The sequence below is a fragment of the Rattus norvegicus genome, chromosome 4 (genome assembly GCF_021556685.1).
Source record: "Rattus norvegicus strain SHRSP/BbbUtx chromosome 4, alternate assembly SHRSP_T2T, whole genome shotgun sequence".
NCBI lineage: Eukaryota > Metazoa > Chordata > Mammalia > Rodentia > Muridae > Rattus > Rattus norvegicus.
Window position 1 is genome coordinate 7941225 of NC_141537.1, and position 6234 is coordinate 7947458.

Sequence of the window (6234 nt, forward strand, 5' to 3'; positions counted from 1 at the left end):
AGTAAATGAGGACAGAAATGAGGCCAGCATATCAGCTCACAGGACACTGACAGAGCAAGTCCATAGCCCAGAGGGAAAGCGCTGCCACAGTAAAAGCTTCATAGCAAGAAGGGAAGGCAAGGAGGGGGTAATGGAGTTCCAGGGCTGGAGCTCAGCTCCGTGTGGACTGTATGCTCTGGAATTGCTCCCCACATTTCTAGAATTCCTCCCCTAGGAGATGACTGACCAAAGTATGATTCCCCCAAGCTCCCCTGGGGAACCAATATGGTTACTGATATTACAGGGTGTAGTGAGGGGTTGCTGATGAACAAGGACACCAGAAAGGCTCCACCATCATGGAAGATGGCTCCCTCGGGCTGTGAGGCAGAGTCTCTTCTGTTCATTTCCCCTGCATCCAGTCCAGCACCTCCTGAGACCTAAACTCTGAGGCATGTGTGGCTAGGGCAGAATGGCAAAGAAGAATGGCAGGAATATCAGGTGAGGGTTTACTGAACCTCCCCACACCGCCTTCTCTGTGAGGATGTTTACAGTGAACAAGGTTGACCCTGGTGAGCTTTTCTATGTGGGCACAGCTGCTCTAACAAAGACGGTGGCTTCTTTGCTCTCAGGATAGTATCCTGTAGCTCCCAATACTATAAAAAGCATATGGGTCTGTGTGTGTGTGTGTGTGTGTGTGTGTGTGTGTGTGTGTGTGTGTGTGTGTGTGTGTTATAAAGAGCATATGTGCATATATGTGTAGGTAGATATGTATACACACATAACTAACTGGGCATGGTGGTACACCCTTGTAATCACAGCACTCAGGAGGCTGAGACAGGAAAGTCCTAAGTCCAAGGTCAGCCTGGGCCCTGTGGTAAAGACCCTACTCAGAAGAGGGAAGAAGCTGAACTTACAGCACAAGGCTTTAAGCCCAGCACTAAGGAGGCAAAGGCAGGAAGATTTCTGAGTTTTGGCCTAGTCTACACAGCAAGTTCCATGTCAGCCAGAGCTCCAAAATGAGACCTATCTCAAAAAGGAGAGGTAGGAAGAAGAGAAAAATGCACACACACACAAACACACACAATTTTGCACCTACCCTATTTTATTGGTATATACTCTTTCTGTAAAACATAACTGTCAGGCTAGGGAGATGGCTCAGCAGTTAAGAGCACTGACTGCTCTTCCAGAGGTCCTGAGTTCAATTCCCAGGAACCACATGGTGGCTCACAACCATCTGTAATGGGATCCAGTGCCCTCTTCTGGTGTGTCTGAAGACAGCGACAGCGTATTTATATATAATAAATAAATAAACCTTTAAAGAATAACTGTCAACAGACAACTTCTGACATATCATTTTTAAGCTTTATTTTTAAAGATTACGTATGTGTGTGTGAGTGAGGGAGACAGACAGACAGAGAGGCTGAGTATGTGCTGGTGAGTGCAGTGTCTACAGAGACCGGAAGTGCCTCTGGGATTCCCTGGAGCTGGGTGCCACCCTGGTTCTCTTCAGGAGCAGCAAGCAGTCCTGAGCTGTCTCTCAACACCATCACAGTTTGCTTTGGTTTTGCCTTCGATGTGAAGGCGCTGGCTCTTGTTTCTGTTCAGTGCAGATCCTGAATCTTCTCGGCCTCCTTAACTGGTCGCCTAGGCTTCTCTGGCACCCTGAATAGTTTTTGTGCAAATTAGAGGAAGCTCCTCCTCTGGGCAGTCTGGGACAAGCCTTGGTAAGTGACTTGGATTTCAGTGCAAAGCAGAAAACCACATTTCTTTATCGGGGTGGATACAGCCTTGTACAGGGCATAGCTTGGCAAACCCACCAAGGGCTAGATGTTTAAAGTCGTCGCCTGGACAGGCACACAGGAACATTGCCTGGGCCTGCATTTTCTTACTATCCCAGGAAATGGAAAGATGATGCTAAATGGAGAGTTAGGAGCACTGGCTATTCTTCCAGACGACCTGGGACTGTGTCTCTGGCAGAACTCATGTATGTAGTATAGGTAGGCCCAAGCATGTTGCTGGTGACATAGCAACTCCATGCTACTCTGCCAGAGTGTAAGAGTGATGTCACACAACAGGCAGCTGCACATTAACTAGCCAAATAAGTCCCCTTGATGCCCCCTTGGAACTCAGTACATTTTAGGTACCATAACTATTTAAGACAGGAAGGCTGGGCTGTGACTCAGTGAGAGAGCACTTATAGCACGTGTGATGCTCTGGCTTCAACCCCAGCAAGGCAAGCAAACAAGAAAACTATCAGCCAGATGTTTAAAAAAAAAAAGTGTCTGGAAATCCTGGCTTGGGGAGCAGACATAGGAAGTAAGCATTAGGAAGTCTTTAAAGGTGACAGACTGCTTGAGGGGTTGAGGAGACAGACCTACTGTGCTTCCTCTTTCAGATATCTGCTTGCTGGTCAGTTTAAGCATCCCTCCCCAAGCACCTTTAATTCTGCAATCCTGCGCTGCTTTTAGGTAGTTCTGTGCTGCTGTGCTTTGGGGACACCTGGGTGGGGACACACCTCTCCCTGAAGCTAAACAGCTTCTTTGCAGCAGGTCCAGGAGACTTTCCCATTCCACTGCCCTGGGCTGTGGGAGGAGAGGCTCCCAGACAGGGAAAGCCAGGTTTCTGCCTGAGGCGGATGGAATTCTAACACACCCTGGAGCAGAGAGACAGAAATTGCCTTTTAGACGGCTGCCATTAGCAATCTTCAGCAGGCAGGTTCTGCGGGGCAGTTTAACCTTCTATGACCTCACAGCTCAGCCGCAGTGCAGCCCTCTCAGTCTCACAGACAAGCTATTGGATACACTTATACTCTGTACAGTAGTCTACTCATAGTTGTATTTCAAGGACAGCATTATAGGGGATTGTTTCCTCTTTTGTGTGACTGAGAGTATGCACACACAAGCACACACACATGCACACACACACACACACACACACACACACACACACACACACACACAGACCTTCACACTCACCATCCGGGGAGGTTAAACCTAAGAGCTTTTTGCTAATCAGGCCACACCAAATATACAGTTGGAGCCCAGCAAATAATTAATAGTAATGAAAATTGACGTTGTAAAAATTAAAGTGAGAGCTGAGAGAAGGAACTGGTCTGGTTGTCAAACCACAGGCCTAAAGGGAAACGGATGGCTTAGGACGATCTTTTAATTAATTTCAGAGTTTTCCTGTTTCTCGTCCACCAAATGAGCTGAGCTGTCAGGACCCTGTGCAGAAAGACTGTGGAGAGGGGAGCCCATTTAAGGACTAGGCCTATCCAGGAGATCCAGGAACCGAGCCTCTGGCCAGGAAAGCCTAAGCTGGGGGTGACACAGTCCAGAGAGATGCGGTTTATAAATGTACTTTTATTACTGATGAATAAAACCAAGAGCTCCACCTCATTCATAGCTAAAATAAAAATGGGTCTCTACTGCCTGACCAAGTTCAGCCACTGCACTGCAGCATTAACTTGTATTCTAACAAGATTAAAATATATTTGTCCTGGGGATTAGCATACTTAAGTCTCCTTTTGCCTTTTCAGTGGTGGCAGAGCCCTTTGATCTGCCTTGCGTGGCAAGCCCGGCCTCGGCCCAGCTATCGGACTGCCAAGTGTGAAATCAGTCTGATGTCATCCCCATTCTTCATCTTTTACGTCTTTCACCAGTTTAATTATATTTCCGCCACAAAGCTCCAGCACCTCATTGCATATTCAAGTTTGACCAGGAAGCATTTCTTTAAAAAGTGCGAATGAAAATACCCCTGTGGGGGGAAGGGAGGGAATTGGGATGGGGTGGGGAAGTTACAAATCCTCAGGGAGTGAAAGCGTCGGCCCCATAACTGTTCGTACCTGTATGGAAGGGTGTGTGAGACTCCTACCAAGCCCAGGCGGTGGGTACCATGCCGCTTCTCTGGAACCATGCATAAGGGCCTCGGGTGCAAGGTACAAGCTGCTTGGGCCTGTGACTCCTGTGGGTTGGCATTACTTTTTCCCCTCAACAAGCTACTCTCATCTCTGCATGGCACTCCTACCTCTGCATTAACTCTCTCTACACACATGATGAACCCAGCTACTCCACGGTTAGGAAATGTAAGGAAAGAATAAAGAAAAAGTCTTGAGTTTAATTGGTCTTTGATCACCTTGAAAGAAAACTCAGAACATTACAGCTAAGCCAGGCTCTCTTTCTCTCTCCCTCCCCTATCTTCCCCCTTCCCCTCCCCGTCCCCATCTCTCTCACTCCAAACCTGGGGAGCTGCCAGAGTAGAAATATAGATGAGCAGCTTAGCCCTGGGGAACAGGGTAGTACTGGACTATGCCTTGAGCTGAAATAACTCTCCCAGGGAGTGCTCTCCAAGGTCTCTCACTCACAAGTGACCACACCTACCATACTGTGGCAGTTTAGTTCACATCCTCAGAACTGCTTGGAAAGGTCAGCCTTTCAGAGGAAGACCAAAGTCACCCGAGGATGACACTAAATATAGTCACCTTCCTCCAATACAACCCAAAGCCTCTTCCAGTATGTCTGAAGGGTGGGAAGTAGGACAGATGGACATCTCAGGTAATACCACGCCATTCACGCCTGGCCTAACAGTCTGTGGCAGCCACTTTCCGCAAGAAATGGAGATGGTTCATCTATGTGGCGCCTGGGCTCTGACCTGCAGTCCATGTTCAGATCCCACTGATACCCCATTGGAGTGCTTCAAAGACCTGGTATTCGCCCAAGAACCAACATCCCCTTGGACATCGCTTGCACATCCAAGCTGCTGAAAATAGAAGAGAAGGCAGTGTAAGCGCTGGGAAGCAGTATTCTCAGACAAGCTTCTTCCTTGGTTCCTTGGGGGAGTGACTTCTACCTTCTCTCTCTCACCGGTGACCACTGCTTGTTTTTGGTCAAGGCACAGCTAGAGAGGTCTTTGACAGCTGTGGGCTTAAGTTTATTTTCTTTTGAGTAGTCACTCCTGTTAAAATTGGAAGTTAACAACACATTGCTTCTTAAACAGAATGATATCATTATAAAATTATCTCCACATAATTAACTCAGGATTATGCTTCATTCTAGTTAGCATGTAATCAAAGCCTGTTATGCGTTTAGCTATAGGAACATCAATTAATTGAAAAGGGTTAGTTAGAGCCTTCGCTCATCATAAGAATGCCCGTTCGTTCTTGTGGGAAGAGGCACACGGTGGTGGATTGGCTTGATGCAAGGGGTGTGCTCAGACTACCACCCACAAGTATGGGCTAGGGTGACCTTCAGTCAGGAATCTTGGTTTGAGACCTGGGGATGGGAGGTTCTCTTTTCTGTGTTTGGTGTGAGGTTGGCCTCATTACCATAGCAACCTCTATTCAAGGCAGAAAATGTCATTTGGATCATAAAGCAAGGTGCATGAAAAAGGTATATGTTTGTTACAAAAGCCCAAAGTAGAATGCCTTACCTTTTCTGAAGTCAAGAAGACCAGTGTGTGTGTGTGTGTGTGTGTGTGTGTGTGTGTGTGTGTGTGTGTGTGTGTGTTGGGAATGTGTATGCTGAAATAGGGGTAATGTGTGCTAAATGGGTGGAGGTTCTTAGAATGCTAGGGAGACCGTTGGTTCACTCACCAACCAAAAACAACAAAACAAAAACCTAGAATAGGGAATGGATTATAGCTCAAGAGGCCCCGCTTACTCAACATTCAGGAGCCCTGGGTTCCATACCCAGCACCAAATAACCTGGCCCTGGTAGTCCTGACTCTAACTCTGGGAAACAGAGGCAGGAGGATCAAATGGTCAAAGTCATCATTGACTATATAGGGATTGTGAGGACAGCCTGGGATAGCTGAAGCCCTGGCTCAAAAATAATAACACCCAGAAGGGAGAGCATACTCTATTTTAAAAAAAGAAAAGAAATAGCAGTTTCCCAAAGTGTGTGGAAGAAATATTTTCAGGAAGTTCTAGAAAGTCCTGCCATATCCCCTACTTTCTGTCACTGTCCCACTTTCTATGACCAGTGGGCTTTTCTTTCCAATTTCTTTTTTCTTTTCTCCCTTTCCTCCCCCTCTCCTCTTCCTCCTTCCCCCCTTTCTGCCCCTCCCTCTGTGAACAGATCAGACGATCCTCAAACATGTCTCTCCTAACTGTTGTATCTTCTATCATCCTTTCTCCAGTTTTGTCTCAATGTCTGCACAGACACCGCATTGGTTAGCAAAAGCAAGGAAAACATGGGTGACTGAAGCACCAAGGCACCTGCGCTGGATGGGCGCAGCTGTGAGCAAGGCTGGGGACTG